Source organism: Magnolia sinica, chromosome 3, assembly GCF_029962835.1.
Source record: "Magnolia sinica isolate HGM2019 chromosome 3, MsV1, whole genome shotgun sequence".
In the NCBI taxonomy this organism is placed as follows: domain Eukaryota; kingdom Viridiplantae; phylum Streptophyta; class Magnoliopsida; order Magnoliales; family Magnoliaceae; genus Magnolia; species Magnolia sinica.
The window spans coordinates 15,606,702-15,613,977 of NC_080575.1; the positions used below are offsets into that span (position 1 = coordinate 15,606,702).

Consider the following 7,276-nt stretch of genomic DNA (forward strand, 5'->3'; position numbering starts at 1 on the left):
GCTGGGCAACCCCTCCATTACATACGAATTTCGTGCCCTGACTTGGGTAAGAGAGAAGAGAAGGAGAGAGAGAGAGAGAACAATAAATAGAGAGAAAGAGAAATAAAAGAATAATAAGAGTGAAAGCATGTGAGGGGGAGATTGGTATTTGATATCTCCTTCACCGAATCACTTCAATTCAGCCTTAGTCGCTGTCGAATCCTTCGTCGATGATCGGAGTTAAGAATCTTGTTTAACTCTTCGGGTTCCTCTACGCCTTCTAGGTTTTTTTTTTTGCACCTATTTCTCTTTTTGCAAAACCCTCTGCAGCAAAAATGGTGAAAGGGCACCAGGGCGAGCGTGTTAGGTTATACATGCGAGGAATGATTCTCAAATACAAGAGATCGAAGTCGAACCAGTACCCATCGACATCTCTGGTTCAGATCAAGGGCTTGAAAACGAGGGAGGAGGTGACTTGGTACTGTGGCAAGAGGATGGCATACATCTACAAGGCCGAGGTCAAGAAGGACGGTTCTCATTATAGGTGCATTTGGGGGAAGGTCACCCGCCCGCACGGGAATTCCGGGATTGTGCGGGCTTAGTTCAAATCCAACTCGCCCCCCAGATCCATGGGAAGTAAGGTTAGGGTATTTTTGTGTCCAAGCAACATATAAGGGTAATGGTGCCCTATTCGTGGTGAAGTTGAGGGATTTTGCTAGTTGTTTCTAGTTCAAGGTTTGAAAGCTTTTTTTTTTTTTTTGTAATTGGCTGTCAAACTACTAGTTTGTTAGAATTTATTTTCCTCTTGAATGGAAATGCAACATTCTTTGCGAAAAAAAAACTCTCTTCAATTTCACAACCCAATGTACATTTCTATATATTAATGGTGTTTCCTTGATATTGGTTTAGAATTTGATGTTTTCTTCTAAAAATCCAGACCTTATAAGTGACAATAAGTTGGGTGAAACCCTTTAAGGTGCAAACTGTTGATGCGGTTTTCCGATAGACCTTTCTTATACCATCGGGTGCCTGCACATAAAACAAACAAAGAAGACCCTGACTAATGCAGGAGACCCTCCGATGCCAAAGTCAGGAATATGAGTACTTGTATAAGTGATCTCAAAGGGAAAAGGATTATAAGTATGTCGAAGTTTGCATGTTGTGTGTAACTTTCACCATTAGGAGCTTTCCCTATTTATAATAGAGGGGATATCACATAATTGGAAGATCTTTTATGTTAGAGGGAACATCACACTGTTGGAAGATATTTTCCGTTAGAGGAAATACCACATCGTTGGATTAGAACTCCGAGTGTATCGGAGATCCTCCTGAGATCCTCGACACATGAGATCTCCGGGATTCCAATCCTATCCCTCGAGACCACAAGAGAGACCTTCAGGTTGTTTGCTTTGAATAAAGATCGAACGTCAGTCAGAAGGCCAGTTTAAGAGTCACCACTACTATTGTGTTCCTCTCTCTCCATTGACATATGTTTGCAATTTGTGTGTGTATATATATATTGTACTAGCATTGGAAGCCACATGGTTCAACTCATCAACATTATATACAGTTTGCTACTAGGTGTGATTTTGTACATGGTGCATTATAATTCCATGTGTTGGCACACCATTGATGCAGGTGAGTAGAACCACAAGAGAAAGTGAGTCAAATGAAAAAGAATAAGGTCTAAACTGACATAAGAGACAAGAAGCATAAATATTTTCATGGTTCGTATGGTATACTTATGACTACAAGGTAACAATGTGGAGTTTTTTTTTTTTTTTCCCACTAAAAGAAGACAAATAAAAATACAAGACTTATCTCTTGCCACTCTTTCTTTGGACAAGAACTTTTCATAAATAAATACATCAAGAAAATGAATGAATATCTCTCCTTATATGTGGTCCCTTTTATATAGACCATACTACAAGTAGGGGTGTCAACGGCCGGGTTAGGGCTAGGCTAAGCTCAGTCCAAGCTCGTCTTGGATTACCTAAGCCCATACTTGGCCTGGGCCTGTGACTGGCCAAAATAGTCCAGCCCGAGCCTGACCTAAGCCTGAACAAAGTTTTGTAAAGTAAATTGGGCGTTTTGGTGGGCCCCACACTTATCTTTGGCGTGTTTTCCATTTGACATCTGATTTGCACATTTGGTGGGCCCTGCTGTTAAAGGAGAAAGAGAAAGAGAAAGACAGCGAACTCGCTTCAATCAAAAGCGGTGTCGTTGGCCGAAGACCACTATTGCAATGGTGAAGAGGGCTTTGCTCAGTTAAATCGAGGGAGAGAGAGAAAGATGCTCAATACGCACACTACTTATGCGTAAGGGTGCACATGGGTCGGTACAGTCCAGTTATGGGGTGAAACTGGAACTGAACCGTTCCTAACGGTTCCCCAACATCATGCCCATCCGTGATTTAGGAGGGCCATCTGAAAGGAAACTGTTCGTAGGGTGAGTGTTGCCATGTACACTTTTTTAATCATGTTGTCCATTTGAATCACGGACATGGCTGTTTTTTGGTCCCTGGATGTAGAATGTGGTAACATGCCTTTTACTTAGAGTGTATTTTACATAATCTCCATGGTGGGTCCCACCTGCACCAACAAACCCTTTTTTCCAAAGTTTTTAAAATTTTGAAACATGGTTAGACCTTATCTTCCTACACTATCAAACCAATTCTAAAAGCTTTTAAAATTTAAAACACTAATTAGGTAGTCAAACGAGCCAGGCCAGGCTACTTGGTTTTTATTAGATTTTTGAATGTCTTGTTTAGGCTTGGCTTGATTTGAAAATGGGCTAAAAATTTAAGCCTGAGCCCCGCCCTTGGGCCTGATAAGTGCTCCGTACATTTACATGTAAACATCTATAAAGAGAAGGTGACAGGACGTTTTTTAATTGAAAACAACATGGCGTGTTTATATTGTTGAGAATTGAAAACACCTCACATGTTTATGTTGTAGACGATAATGACATTAGTACTACGAGGCACGGCCTTAACCGACGTGGATTGGCTACTGACGGGTCAAGTAGCCAGATTAGCTATTGGAGTGATGTACTCAAGTTCTGTGAGCCTTATGTGTGTTGTTTCTAAATCATTTATTCATTTGAAGAGATCATATAAGGTTATGAGCTAAAAAATGAAACAGATCCTAAGCTCAAGTGGGCCTAACACAGAAATCAGTGGGGACTGTGACCCCCACGGTTGAAACCTTTCTAATGCCCACCATGATGCATATTTAAAATCCAATCTGCTAATAAGTTATACAGACATGATCGAAAACTTCTATAGCACTCAAGCAGTATTTGATTGCATGCGGTCAATTTCTATTGTTTTCTATGATGGTCCACTTGAGCTTTCAATCTGTATCTTCTTTTTTTTTTTTTTCATGTTCTAAAATGATCTTTCAAAATGAATGAACCGTATGAATACAAAACATACATCATGGTGAGGCCCACCGAACTTGGAGATGTCACTTTAGCAATAAGATCGGTGCGTATCTTCCTATGATGTATGTGACTACATCCATGCTGTCCTTATATGCATTGAAAGCTGGTAAAAATGAAACCGGTCCAAATATCAAGTAGGCTGTAATATAATAAACAATGGTAATTGACTATTAAAAACTTCTTGTCAGCCACAAAAGTTTAGGGCTAAGCTGATATTTGTGTGGTCTCTTCATCTTAATCTTAGTGATCTTATCAATACGTTAGATGACAAATAAACATTCTGGTAGCCCATATGAGGTTTTTAATGGTGGGGATTTGATCACTATTGTTTCCTGTCAAATAGACCATATAAGATTTGGATCTGCTTCATTTTTTGGGTTATCCACTGAAATGAGTTTCAAAACAGTTGGACGGTATAGATTTAAGGCACATACATCACTGTGAGCCTGAGCCCCAACAGGTAAGGGTCCCACCTACCTTAGTGGATCGAGGTCTCACCTAATTTGCTCCCTGGTTTGAGCCAGTATGGGTTGTTGTAACAACCTTATGTGTAGATGAACCAACCATGGTTTCAAGACTTATACAAGTTCCAATGGACTCGACCATATCAACCACGACCTGGTTAGACTCAAGCCCAACCCAACATCGAAAGGAGTCAGCCCAAGGCGCAACTAAAGCAAGGCATGTAATTGAGAAAAACACATTAATAAAATAAATTTTACAATCAACACTCACAAGAAAATAAAATTAAAGAAATGAACCGACTGGATGTCACACGTATGGCACAGTGCGCCACGTGGAACTTGAGTGTTGTGTCAACCGTGTGAAACAGGTCATACATGATTCCAGCCTTTCTAACCTAAGTTGTGACTCTAGAGGGAACACGTGTTAGAGCATCCAATGGACAACAGACATGTGAGAGATCCATGTCATTCATTAAATAGTGTGGAGGGTGAACATGCTACATAGATGAAAAATGAAGTCGTCCATTGACCATGTTATAAGAATTATGAGCCACACATGGCAACATTTATGTGGTCATTGGATTAGATGAATTAGATCATTCAAATGGGTGCTAGGTGGATCCCATAGACATGTGGTGTGTCTAGCATTCTATTCACACCCCTGAGTACCATGCATGTGTGGTTAGAAACGACAGGGTTTATTCTTCTTTCTAATGAGAGAGTGGTAGTTCTGTGAGTTTGATGATAGTAGGACTCCGCTATTGACGTACACAAGCATATAAAGAAGGTTCAATTAGGGCTGTATGCGAACTCAGTTAGCTCGAGCTCGCTCTACTCGACTCGAAAAAGTTTGATTTGACTCGGTTTGAAACTGTGTTTGAACACAACTGAGTTGATTTATTGAGCTCGAAAAAATTTCAAACTGAGTTCAAGCTTGCCCGAGCTCGACTCGACTTAGATCGAACCCCAACTCGAATTGAATCAGTTCAGTGACTTGATTACTTTGATATTGATGTTACTTATCAAGTGTTTGATGAAATGACTCAACAAAGTGTCGGTTGGTGTAAAGTACATATGCATACGAAACAAATACTATTATTATTATTATTATTATTTTTTTACTGATTTTGATGTTCCCTCAAGTTATTTGATGAAATACCTATAAAACTGTTACTGCTACATATGATAAGAATCTGAAGGTGTGGTCCATGTGTTTGTGAAAATGTTGTATAAGAAAACTCGACTTGATCTTGGCTCGAATGGGCTCAAGCTATTGATTGAATCGAGCCAAGTTGGCTAATTAGGCTTAAGGACTAAGCTAAGTTCAAGTTGGGGTCAGCTAGTGGTCGAGCCGAGTCGAGTTGTGTCAAGCTCGACTCAATTCAACTTGTGTACCTTTAGGCTCAATCCACAATTCTCCTTACATTCAAGTTTGATTTTCCACTAGCCATGTAAGAAGAAGAGGAGGAAGTTCCAACGACCTAATTCTCCATCTTCGACAAGCTCCACCGTCAACTTCAATAACAAATAGTTCAAGTATACCATGCATCTTGATCCTCTTCGAAATCGGGGAGTAAATTTATTAATTTAGATATTCAACATGGTATTAGAGTAAGAGATAAGTTTGGCCTGTAAAAGATTTTATAGTTAGAATTGTATGATTTTTCAAATATCTTTCATCAATTGAAGCAAACTATTAAGATCTTGTATGGGTTTTTGGATGACCGTGTTGAAATAATAACAGGCCTGTTAGGGGCCTATAACGTTACACCATGGACCTAGTTTTTTGGAGCCAATTAGATGAAATCTAGGCCCAATGTATCATTACCCTAATTGCTCCCAACGCGGACCCCAAGTACACCGTCTAATGATCACAGCCGTCCAACAGACCTCAAAAGTGAACTGGCTCTATATCTGAACTTTAAGCCCAACCAAGAAATCCTCTTCCTGGGACCCACCTATGTTGATGGGTAGTATGCAGGGGTTCATTTGGTTGCTGGGGTCTAAATCAATAGCACCTATAGGAGCACAGTGGGTCCCACCATGTGAACGGTTTAGATCAGGCGATGGACCGACATAGGATACGCGCATTGAGTACATTCACTCCCAATTCCAGGCACCTTCGCCATAGGTTAAATGATTTTGTCGCTTGTCCTTTTATAATGTGCGTATTATTATTCCAACTCCCACCACTCACCTGTCTTTCGTACATTCGTGCTCATTGGACGGTACGGATCACACCAACGTCACCATCTAATGCCGATCCTACGGTCTCGATCAATCACTTGAGTATCCTAGGGGTGGGCCTTGTCCTTAATGACGTCGCGTCAAGCACGTGCATTGTCGGCTTACGACCCCTCGTGGGAGGGAATCTTCTTTGTCATGCTAAATACTAGAAGGGACCCTGCCCCTGCATGATCTAGACCGGTCGTCTGGTGGGCCCGGCATGTCGCACCCCCACAAAAGTCTTCCCATCGAAAAATCACAGCCACACATTCTGTGGATTTCACCCCAAAGGTGGGCCCCGACCTGTGGTTAGTGGTGAATGGTACGGATAAACGATCACATACAGCTTGCACCAGTTTTTCCATACGGAATCAATGAACGGCGGATCGACAATCCCATCCAATGTACAGGTGTTGCCCACCTGATCATTGGATGGGCCTGATTTTCACGCCAGGTGGTTCTCATGATGGGTCCCACATTTTGTACGGTTCAGATGTCATGTGCGTACTATAAGTCGAGGTGAAACCGGTGTAGCATGATAAGCTCAGCATGTGGATGTGATAGTCCGCGGGATAATCTTTCAGCTGGCAATCATCACCGTTGAATAATGTCAAAAGTTTGTGATATAATGAGAACTTCTAGCAGAGATCGTGGTACAGTATGCGAACCGTTGATCTGATGGAATTGAATTAAAGCTTACTGGTTGGAAGATCGTAACCCTGGGGTCGAGAAATGCAATAACATCCAACGGAAAAATAAAATAACCTAACAATCAAAGGGCTAGGATGATCCAAACCAGGAGGTTTTAGAGGGATCCTCTACTTGCAGTATGTCCCATCAAATCAACGGTTTGGATCACTGACCCATTGTTCCAAATATAAAAATGTGCCTTGGCGGATTATACGGTTGCTGCCGAGCAGGGTGAGATGGGACGACACGAGAAAAGATTAGGTGCTCTCGTAGGAACATAAGCTTTTCGTTGTGAGTTGCATTTGTAGAGATGGACAGCCTGATCAGCCTATCTGGACTGTCCATCAGATCCAATCGAAGATTCATGGCCCACAATGAAAAGATGACACTGATCCAATGAAACTACAAGTCCGATTGGCCTTAAGTTTTCTAACCGTTCATTTCCAACCCGCGGATTGGATGGTTAAGAGCAA

The 7,276-nt window shown here is 41.3% G+C and overlaps 1 pseudogene; it reads left to right on the top strand.

Moving 5' to 3' along the window:
* Positions 1–274: 274 nt before the first annotated feature.
* Positions 275–820, top strand: LOC131241441 (large ribosomal subunit protein eL33y-like; annotated as a pseudogene).
* The last annotated feature ends 6,456 nt before the right edge of the window (positions 821–7,276 follow it).